General features: G+C 38.5%; 1 long non-coding RNA gene across 4 annotated transcripts in view; it reads right to left on the bottom strand.

The window, feature by feature from the left end:
• LOC140118113 (uncharacterized) overlaps window positions 1-12,098 on the bottom strand; it is a 47,648-nt gene that overhangs the window by 21,782 nt on the left and 13,768 nt on the right. For 3 of the 4 annotated variants that reach the window (XR_011853139.1, XR_011853140.1, XR_011853142.1), the window contains exon 2: window positions 4,538-4,662. This is a non-coding gene — a long non-coding RNA (uncharacterized lncRNA). Of the gene's footprint in view, window positions 1-4,537; window positions 4,663-9,016; window positions 9,102-12,098 lie in introns of all 4 variants that reach the window. The other variant, XR_011853141.1, reaches the window with a different exon arrangement.

Below are 12,098 nucleotides of genomic sequence, written 5' to 3'. Positions count from 1 at the left end.
CCTCTCCATCTCAGTCTGTACGATCAGAATAACACAGAGTCAGTGGGTCCACTATCTTGGGGTTGTGCTGGACTTCGACCTCTCCTTTTCAACGCATATTCAATCTCTTGCATACGCTTGCCGCATGCATCTCAGGAACATCTCCAGAATCCACCCATTTCTTACAACTGTAACATCTAAAACACTAATTGTCGCTCTGATTCACTCTTGTCTAGAATACTCTGACTCCCTACTAATCTTTCAGACCAAATGCTACACGGATGCCTGCAGTATAGGCTAGTCACTATACTGGTTGACTGTCTCCTTCCAAATACAATTTAAACTAATCATCCTCATCCACAAAGCTCAGCTCCCTCCCTCTCCTCTCTTATCTCAGTCAAATGCCCAAACTGTGCTCTTCCAGTGATCTTAGAGTATTTTCTTCTTTAATTTGAACATCCCACTCACTTCTCCGGGACTTTTCCTGAGCTGCACCAATTCTCTGGAATTCCCTACCCCAGTCTATGAGGTAATATCCAACTTACAAGGGTCAAACATGCTGTTTAAACCCATTATTTAGGCCACATTTTCAGCACTTAGCACTAGAAGAAATATGAAGAGTCCCAGCCCACACTCTGGAATTTTACAATGACTCAGTGAGCTATACAGCAGTAAATACAGAAGTATCTGTAACCCCTTTAATATTCTACTAATAATCATTTAACATTCATTTAACATTTCCAAAAACCCAGTGTTACAAATTTGCCATGCGAATGGGATACAAATGCAATCAACACGCAAACACAATCGGAACATGAGTGCAGTGTAAACGGAAAAGCATTGTAAGAACACATGCAATGTAAACCCCATGTAAATGTAAACGCGAAGGCACTGTAAACACCATGTGAAAGCAAATGTAAATGTAAACATGACGAAAGTGCAATATAAACGCAAACGCAATGTAAATACCATGTAAATAATGTAAACCTATATACGACAAAAAAGCTATGTAGATGCCATGTAAAAGCAAACGCCAAATAAATGCAATGCAAACATCACACAGATATAAACACAAATGCGGTGCAAGTGCCACATTAATGTACATGCAACATAAATATAATGCAAAAACCAAGTAAAAGCAAATACAACATAATAGCGATGCAAACTCCACATAAATGTAAACTCAATGCAAACAAAGCACAATTGCCATGTAAAATGCAAACAGGATGTAAAATCAAATGCGCAAATGCAACATAAATGCAAACACCATGCAAATGCCACAGAAGCGGAATACGCAATATGTAAATGCAATGCAAAAGCAGTGTTACCATTTGCAATGCCATGTAGATGGAAATGCAAGCACCGCATAAATGCCATGTGAATGCAAATGCCACGCAAAATGCCATGTAAACACAAATGCAACATAAATGTAAACACGGGTGCAAGATAGACAGAGATGCAAGAACATGGATGGAAGAACACAGTGCAAATGCTAAGTAAATGCAAACGCAACATAAACACATAAACACCACATAAATGCCACAATCGCCAATGACACGTAAATGTCAACGCAATGCAAATGCAACGTTTATGCAAACGATTGGTAAAAGTGTAAAACGATGCAAACACACTGGTGGCACTTTTATGATGCTGCTGCATGGGCAACGCCAACCGAGACTCCACATGATGCCAACCGATTGCTATAACAGGGGGGACCCTTAATTCCCGATTTATCCAAATATAAAAACTGTTATTTCTACTAGGCCTCAATAAGCTTAGTACACAGAAAAATAAGGGCCTGTCTGGATTCAACAATATATTTTTATTACTGGTATTGTGGTCACTGTTTTGTGCCATGAGTTAACAGAGGCACATGAGAGATTTACCATTTTCCTGGCACTGGATTAAAGCAGTTTTTCATACTTGTCCCTTTCAATACAATGTAGAAAGGGCTGCTTATTCTCATCTCAAAAATACATACAAAAACACATCACCATGTCTGTATATTTTTTCAAGCAACTGTAATGAAACCATTTACATATTCTGAAAGCAAAAATCAGCAGTTTTTATAGTGCTCTGTTATGGCAACCGAGGAACCATGCATCTGGCATTCTGCTATTTATAGTACTAGTACAAGACTGAGCTTTGATTCCAGGTTTTTTTCTATATGAAATCTTTACACAGGACAGGATTGTATAGATTTGGCCTCCAATCAAGAGTTATTATCCATTCTGCTTCAAACATAAAAAAAACTCGTCCACAGTAGATTTATATCAGGAGTGCAGATCCCACGGTCCTGGGTTATATGTGGCCCATAGTGACAGTATGTGTGGCCCCCAACCAACATAATTTCTGTTCCATGCCTGTAGCTGTTGTATGTATGTATGTATTTTCTAAATCACAAAAAAATAAAGAGAACATACAGTGAGCTGCATAAGTATTCACACTTAAAGGGGCTCTGTCACCAGATTTTACCCCATTACAAAGCTAGAATCCTCACATAGGGTATAGACTGTTCTTTCTAGCAATTCCTCTGTTATCTGAAAACTTAATCACTTATAAAAGATAAATATCTCATCCAAAGTCATGAAAGATGAAAATTAGAAGGAGTAAAGTAGACTAGAGAGCAGAGTAATTTTTAGAAGCTGATGGGAGAGCGTAACTTTGGACGCCCATATTGTGATGTATAGTATCAATATCCATGTCTTCATATAAAGATAAGAATTGGGAGAGTCTGCGAGTCCATGGCTTCCAAAATTGTTCAATTCCTTGTGCCTGGATGCCAAGCAGTGCCTTTTAAGGCAATGTCTGGTACCCCAAGCGCACACTCTGCATACCAGTATGCCCAACTGAAAAAACACTAGAGGTGGGACACAAAAAAATGCTTTCTCCTTGCTAAGCTGCTTAAGAAATGTAAGTGCTTCTTATTACTAGGGTTGTACCAATACCAGAAATTTGAGTGCGATATTGATACTCCCATACTCCATACCGATACCCCCCGCACTTCATACCGATAATTCCAAGAAAAAAAAAGTTTTATCTGGAGTCAATGTTAGGGTGAAACGCATGCAATCAGTAACGATCAAGGTGAAGCTTGTCCTGCTAATGTTAACCCCTTACCGATGTGTGACATATTAGTACATCACACGTCCACTGCAGGTGTATGGCGGGGGTTCACAGGCGAGTCCTCTCCATATTGCAGCAAACACCCACCGATGCAACCCACTAGCACCGATCGCAGGTGTCTATCCATCAGTCAGACAACAACGCTTAGGCTTAGCTCGTCACTCATCTATTACTATAGCAGCCTCGGGTCTTTGTATGATTTTAGCCGATCTATTACAATGTGAGATTGGTACATTGTAATAGATAATCTGTAAAATCTCCATTTACTGCCATACAGGCAGTCCCCGGGTTACATACAAGATAGGGTCCATAGGTTTGTTCTTAAGTTGAATTTGTTTGTAAGTCGAAACTGTATATTTTATAATTGTAGATGCAGAAATTTTTTTTTTTTTGCCCCAGTGACAAATGTTTTTCTGTAATTGGACCAAGGATTATCAATAAAGCTTCAATACAGACACTGTACAGCTGATCATTGCAGTCTGGGACTATATTAAAGAATCCAGAGAGGTCACAGTTGGCAGAGTGGTCCGTCTTTAACTAGGGGTTGTCTGTAAGTCAGGTTTCCTTAAGTAGGGGACCTCCTGTGCTGTAGCATGGAAGTATATGGTAAAATCAATCAGACAACCTAGGGTTAAAGTACCCTTTTAAGTTTAAAAGATTTTTTTTTTAAAAGTCATATCCCCCCCTTTTCCTAGAACTGGTATAAATAAAAATCATAAATATGTTAGGTATTGCCGTGTCCTAAAACATCCCATTGAAATATCAAAATATAATGACGGTTATTCCCGGCATTTAACCCAGTAACAGAATATAGAGACAAAAGTAGAAAATTCCACTTTTTCACCATTTTGTAACATATAAAAAGTTTATAAAAAGTTATCAAAAGGCTATGCAGTCCTCAACATGGTAGCACTGAAAACATCATCTCACAAAAAAATGACACCCCAAACAGCTCTGTACACTGGACTATGAAAAAGTTATAAATGCCAGAAGATGGCAAAATGAAGACTTTTTTTTTTAACAGGAGAATTAAAGTGTATGAAAACATTATAAAACCTATACAAATTTATTATCCCCTAAAGAATAAAGGAGACATGTCATTTGTCTGTAAAAGCATTAATAACCAAGCCCACAAGGAAATTGCGCAAATGCATCTTTTCACCAATTTCACTGCATTTGAAATGTTTTCCTGCTTCCCAGTACACGGAATGGAATATTAAATTATGTCACTATGAATTGCAATTTCAGAAAACAAGCCCTCACACAGCTCTTCACATGAAAAAATAAAAAAGTAATGGAATTTTGAAGTTGGGGAGTTAAAAAATGGAAATGTATAAACAAAAAAAGGTCTGGTTGTTAGGGGTTAAGCAATCAGAGATAAACAGGCAAGATTTCACACAAAAGAGGGAATTCTAGATAGAACATTACTTACCCTACCGGAGGGTTCTAGTTAAAGGAGTTAAATCTGGTCACAGGTTCCCTTGAACACTCATGGAGAATGACTGGTATTCAGCTCCCATATATATTTCAAAAAGATGTTTAAAAGCATTATGGCCCCTACAAAATTAAAACACTAAATCAAATTATTTACTTAAAAATGTTATTTACATTTACAATAATAAAACATGAAATAATATACATCTTTGGCATCACTATATGCACAGATACTGTATGTCTAGTACACAAGGAGAAGAAAAATTAGAATATACAGTCTAATATTTCACTGAAGTTTACAACCTTGGCATTTGTACCTCTCACTACTAGTTTTTTTGTCTAGAGATCATATACAAGATGTGTCCTGATGACAATGCAATGATAAACACTAGATATTTGGGTCTGCAAGCACTAGACCTTCACTAAATGCCTGATGCTGTGGAAAAATGATGGTACACAAGACGGACAGCCAATAAAAATGTCAGCAAATGAATAAATGTCTAGTGCAGTCTCCGGTCCTTTAATAAGATCTGCTGACAAATCATAGGCCCATGGTCTCCCAGCTACTTATCTGCCCCAATTAAATAACAAGCAATTTTCCTCACCATGTAAGCAGCCTGAGAAAGTGAAGCAACAGATTAAAGTATGTCCATGTAGTTCTTATGGCTGATCTTATGAAAATAAATGCACCTTTAAAATGGAAATATTTTCCTTTAATATTATATTCCTCTTTGCTGTTAACTGAAATTGTAGCCCCGGCTTTAGTGCAGTCCTATTCATTTCTTAAATAATTGCATCACAGGCAAATGTGTTGTGATCCTGTTTAAATGCAAATTATTAATATGGCTGCAGGTATTCATTTGAAATACACAGTAAATGGTAATGATTGTCCTTTTATTCACACATTTACCATGAGCTAAAACACTTAACAGTGATCCAAAATCGAGGGTATGTTAAGGGAATTAATCTTATGAAAACAATCATGTTTTAACAACAGCAAAACATAAAATTTTTTTTAAAAAAGCATAAAATTTCAACCATTAAATACCTATATAAATAATTAAATCACAACTCCAATAGTTTCTTATTATTTTTTTCCCAATTCAATAGAAAGAACTTGGCCTGTTACTTTCTAAGTCCAGCAGTTTCTTTGCTACCCTCCTCAGTTTAGCCTGTGCCCGCAGCAGTTGTCTCCCCCCGCTGTGCTGTGAAACCGTCCTTTGAGTACACAAGAAATTCCACAGACTCTAATAGCTGGAGGGGAGAAGCTGTTGTTCCCTGCTCACTCTTGAGGGTTATGCTTTCTGTGTAGCTAGCAGAAAAGCTGTGTCTGTGCAGCATTTACCTGCAAAAAATAGTGAAGAACTTCCTGCTTCCCTCTTTATCAGTCCCTCAATCTTAATCTGTGATTCTGCAAAACTTTAATTTTCTGCTCCTTAACCCCTTCACACTCCGTGACGGATATATCCGCCATGGAGCTGTGAAGGTTGTATGAAGAAGGCTCACGGGCTGAGCCTTCTTCATACAGAGATGGGCTTTGCTGCATATCGCAGCAAAGACCCATCGCTATCACCCGCGGTGTTAACCTTTTCTTTGCCGCCGGCAAAGTCGCCGGCGGCACTTTAAATTTGGCAGCGCATGGGTTGCCATGGTAGCCTCGGGTCTTCGTTTGACCCGAGGATACATGGCTTCTGCACATGCCTGTGGCTCATTGTAATGTATAGTGAGCAGAAATGCCATATAAAGCGATACAGTAGTATTGCAGTATATGGCAGGAGCGATCAGACCATCTAGGGTTAATGTACCCTAGAGGGTCTAAGAAATAGTGGGAAAAAAAAGAAAAAAAAAAGTTTAAAAAATGTAAAAAAATAAAATATTAAAAGTTCAAATCACCCCCCTTTCCCTAGAACTGATATAAAATATAATAAATAGTAAAAATCACAGACACATTAGGTATCGCCGCGTCCCAAAATGCCCGATCTATCAAAATATAAAAACGGTTATTGACGGCGGTGACCTCCGGAACGGCAAATGGCGCCCAAATGTCCAAAACGCGACTTTTACACCTTTTTAGATGACATAAAAAATGTAATAAAAAATTATCAAAATGTCGCACAGTCCTCAAAACAGTAGCAATGAGAACGTCGTCTCATTTCGCAAAAAATGACACCTCACACAGCTCCATGCGCCAAAGTATGAAAAAGTTATTCGCGTCAGAAGATGGCAAAAATTTTTTTTTCTTTTTTGTACACATTCGTTTAATTTCTGAAAATGTATTAAAACGCGATAAAACCTGTATAAATTTGGTATCACTGCGATCGTACCGAAACAAAGAATAAAGTACCTCTACTGTTATTTGGAGCGCAGAGTGAAAGTCGTAAAAACTGAGCCCACAAGAACATGACGCACATGCAGTTTTTTTCAATTTTTCCACATTTGGAATTTTTTTGCGGCTTCCCACTACATGGCATGGAATAATAAATAACATCAAGGGAAAGTAAAATTTGTTACGCACAAAATAAACCCTCACACAGGTCTGTACACGGAAAAATGAAAAAGTTATGGATTTTTGAAGATGGAGAGCGAGAAATTAGCGAAAATACCCTGCGTCCTTAAGGGGTTAAAGAGAACCAGACAGCAGAAACTGAAGGGAATCTACCACTTGGAATACATCTTTTTAAATCACACATACATTCAGGTAGTTACAGACATGCTGAGGCAGGAAGTTACTAATAAGAATAATAGCACTTTATTGCTACCAAAAAAGGGAAATGTCTGTTGCACATGCTGCTCCAGATTAATGAATCAACAATTCACAACAACTACACATACAACAAACATCATCCATATATTACTTAAAATACTTAAAATATCAAACTGTTTATCTAATAAAAACAAAAAATGATTACACATTCTTATATCTAATCACAGCAGGGAAAGAAGATCACCTGAATCTATCCGTTTTGCATTGTAAGTGTAGGTACCTATTGCTAAAAAACTCTTGTTTTATGGTTATTACATATAGGGGATGGCTTGTGTTACCAACAATTTTGTTGAATCTTCCTATCATCCTCTTCTAAATATTCTCATCCTAACTATCCAATTGTAGTCTGACCATGGACCCAGCCTTTTTAATTATTTTCTACCATTTTATTACACTCAGCTACTTTAATGCAATATTCCCATGACGCTACTGTAAAAAGAAGAGCACTGGCGACTACAGTTTGAGCAAACGACTGCAAGTATTATATGATCGTATCGTAAAAAATATGGTCTACTATTGGCTTTATTAATCTGATGTTCTAGATGTATTTGCCAATCTAGTTTGTTGTCCAAATATACTCCTAAATACTTGTAATTTTCAACTTTCTCTACCTCCTCTTCATTTATATATAAGGGCTCGCAAGATCTAACCAGTGATCTTCTAAAGTCCAGTACCATCTCCATGGTTTCGAAGGTGTTTAACAACAAACCATTTGTCTCATTCCAGCTTGCATATCTGGCCACAGTCTCTGTATTCACACTGATCAACAACTCTTATGCAAACCACTACTGCCGTATCGTCCGAGAATTTCAGAGTATTGTACCCTGTGGAGCACCAATAATGTTGACTAGCTCTGTAGACCACCTATTTCCCAAGCGACCTCGCTGTGGTAACCAGGTAATCCATTAGCCAGTTTATCAGACTACAATCCACGTTCATTGCCAGTGGTGTTGAACGCATAGCTCAAACCAAAGATATTTTTCGTACAGCACAATCAGACTCCTCAGGATGGCTCAACACCAAGGCCTGAGCGGTACGCAAATTGAAGACGGTCAGCAAAATATTCCACCCTGGCTAATAGATGATCTAACAATACTCTCTCCATTGTCTTCATCACTAGAGATGTTAGGGTTATCGGACGAAAATCTTTCAGGCTCACCGGCCTGCTAGTTTTTGGAACAGACAATATGTGAGAAGTTTTCCAAAGTTTGGGGAGTACTTGCCTCCTTAAGCTAGCAATAAACATAATAGCTAATATGCTACATAATTGATAGCTACAAGTCTTTAACCCCTTATCACCAACACTTGTTTTCAGCTTAATGACCAGACTTGATTTTTTTAAACTGACATGTCACGATAATTGATTAAAACTTAGGAATACTTTAACATATCCAGGTGATTTTGAGACTGTTTTCTCGAGAACATTGTACTTCATGATAGTTGTAAAATTTAAGTACAGGCAGTCCCCGGGTTACATACAAGATAGGGTCTGTAGGTTTGTTCTTAAGTTGAATTTGTATGTAAGTCAGAACTGTATATTTTATCATTGTAATCCCAGACAGAACTTTTTTGGTGTCTGTGACAAATGGATTTTAAAAATGTTGGGTTGTTATAAGAATCAATATTAACACTAAAGCTTCATTACAGACACGTGATAACTGCTACAGTTGATCATTGTAGCCTAGGACTAAAGCACAATAAATTACCAATTACCAGATGTCCGTTTGTAATTAGGGTTCGTATGCAAGTCGAGTGTCCTTAAGTAGGGGACCGTCTGTAATAAGTTTTGCATTTCATTCTGAAAAAAAATGAAAAATTTGGCAAAATCTCAAAAATTTTCAAAGTTTGACATGTTCTGCTTTCCAGGCAGATAATTTAACTACCCAAAAAACTAGATGACTAAAATCTCCAGAATGTCTGCTTTATGGTTAAATTATATTTTGTGTCCTCTCCTTCTGCTAGGATGTTATGAGGCTTAGAACTTTAGGTGTTTTTTTTTTTTAATTTTCATGAAAATCACCAAAACTCACATTTTGAGTAATAACTCAGCTTTCAAGTGACTTGTGCAGGCTTAGTTACTTACAGCCGGGTCCTGACAGGAGGCGAAACCCGGCGTGAAGAGGAGCCGGCAGCCTTGGGGCACATGCAATGTAAGCAGACTGGGGGGGGGGGTCCGATCTATGCAAGACACACAAACCATGCATGCCCTCACTAAATCGATTGAAAAATGCATTTGGCTCACTTCATCACCTTTCCCATCACTGATCTTAGTATACATACAAGTGATCTTATTTAGCACATCCCAAACACCCTTTATATTCTGTGTTTACTCTCCAACTTCCTCCTGTATGCCTTCTTACCTTCCCTGATCTTGACTTTAATTTCACACTGGAATACCTGATATTCATCTTTATTTTTACCTTTTTTATGTTTGTTATAAGGAAACATGTTTATTAGTTTAGTAAGGAATATACAGGCGGTCCCCTACTTAAGAACACTCGACTTACATCCGACCCCTAGTTACAAACGGACCTCTGGATATTGGTAATTTATTGTACTTTAGTCCTAGGCTACAATAATCAGCTATAACAGTTATCACAGGTGTCTGTAATGAAGCTTTAGTGTTAATACTGGTTCTTATGACAACCCAACATTTTTAAAATCCAATTGTCACAGAGACCAAAAAAGTCCTGGCTGGGATTACAATGATAAAATATACAGTTCCGACTTACATACAAACTCAACTTAAGAACAAAGCTACAGTCCCTATCTTGTATGTAACCCGGGGACTGCCTGTACTATCGTGATCAACACATATGGTACAGAGAAATTAATAGGTATATCACTGGGCCCACACCACAGTAACAACTACATGTTATTACAAAACGACCCGTGTGTATTAATGACACATAAAGAATAACAACACAAGTTGAAAAATCACATCTTTATTGAAACACATCTCTAAAAACAATTTAAATAGCACTACAAACTGTGCTTAATCCTGGGTCTGGTGACAATAAACCAGCATATCCGACACCCTCCCCCACCCACATCATCAATAATGGTGTGGCACCTGACCAAAAATATACAAAGATATCATCTACCAGCATAATATGCAATCCATCCCACAATAATGCATGCAGACAAAATGACACCAATAATAAAGGACAATAAATGCAATAATATGGAAATGCAGGCAATACATATGCAGTGTATGAAAGTGTTTTCATCTATTTACAAAAATTAAAACTTCCTGCACAAAAAAAAATCCTCATTTTGCCATCTTTTGGAGATAATACATTTTTTGGTGTACGGAGCTGTGTGGTGTCATTCTTTGCCACTTTTGATGATGTTGTCAATGCTATTTTTGAGGACTTTATGGTCCTTTGATCACTTTTTACTGAATATTTTATATTTTTCAAAATGGCATTTTCGACTTAGGGTGCCATTTTCCATTACAGGGTTAAATGCATGGAATAACCGTTATTATAAATTAATTGATCAGTCATTTGGGGATGTGGTGATAATTAACATGGTTTTTACTGTTTACTTATATCAGTTTAGCCTGTGAGCCCTCTCCATATAGTGACAGCCTACGGGTTCTGTCACAGGTCGGGAAGGGGGTTAAAGTCCCTTCTTAGTGTCGGGTGACAGTCTCTTTTCGCACTCCTTCAGAAATGCCTACAAATAATTCTTATAGTGCGTTTCAGGGGAACCGAATTCAGAACCCTTGGTAATGGAGCCAGCTTTCTTCATTATGTACATACACTCACCGGCCACTTTATTAGGTACACCATGCTAGTAACGGGTTGGACCCCCTTTTGCCTTCAGAACTGCCTCAATTCTTCGTGGCTTAGATTCAACAAGGTGCTGGAAGCATTCCTCAGAGATTTTGGTCCATATTGACATGATGGCATCAACACAGTTGCCGCAGATTTGTCGGATGCACATCCATGATGCGAATCTCCCGTTCCACCACATCCCAAAGATGCTCTATTGGATTGAGATCTGGTAACTGTGGAGGCCATTTGAGTACAGTGAACTCAATGTCATGTTCAAGAAACCAGTCTGAGATGATTCCAGCTTTATGACATGGCGCATTATCCTGCTGAAAGTAGCCATCAGATGTTGGGTACATTGTGGTCATAAAGGGATGGACATGGTCAGCAACAATACTCAGGTAGGCTGTGGCGTTGCAACGATGCTCAATTGGTACCAAGGGGCCCAAAGAGTGCCAAGAAAATATTCCCCACACCATGACACCACCACCACCAGCCTGAACCGTTGATACAAGGCAGGATGGATCCATGCTTTCATGTTGTTGACGCCAAATTCTGACCCTACCATCCGAATGTCGCAGCAGAAATCGAGACTCATCAGACCAGGCAACGTTTTTCCAATCTTCTACTGTCCAACTTCGATGAGCTTGTGCAAATTGTAGCCTCAGTTTCCTGTTCTTAGCTGAAAGGAGTGGCACCTGGTGTGGTCTTCTGCTGCTGTAGCCCATCTGCCTCAAAGTTCGACGTACTGTGCGTTCAGAGATGCTCTTCTGCCTACCTTGGTTGTAACGGGTGGCGATTTGAGTCACTGTTGCCTTTCTATCAGCTCGAACCGAGAAGGCATTTCCGCCCACAGAACTGCCGCTCACTGGATGTTTTTTCTTTTTCGGACCATTCTCTGTAAACCCTAGAGATGGTTGTGCGTGAAAATCCCAGTAGATCAGCAGTTTCTGAAATACTCAGACCTGCCCTTCTGGCACCAACAACCATGCCACGTTCAAAGGCACTCAAATCAC

This window comes from Engystomops pustulosus, chromosome 2, assembly GCF_040894005.1.
Source record: "Engystomops pustulosus chromosome 2, aEngPut4.maternal, whole genome shotgun sequence".
NCBI classification, from domain to species: domain Eukaryota; kingdom Metazoa; phylum Chordata; class Amphibia; order Anura; family Leptodactylidae; genus Engystomops; species Engystomops pustulosus.
Note: the sequence above shows the minus strand (reverse complement) of the source record. Positions and strands in the feature narration are given on the sequence as shown.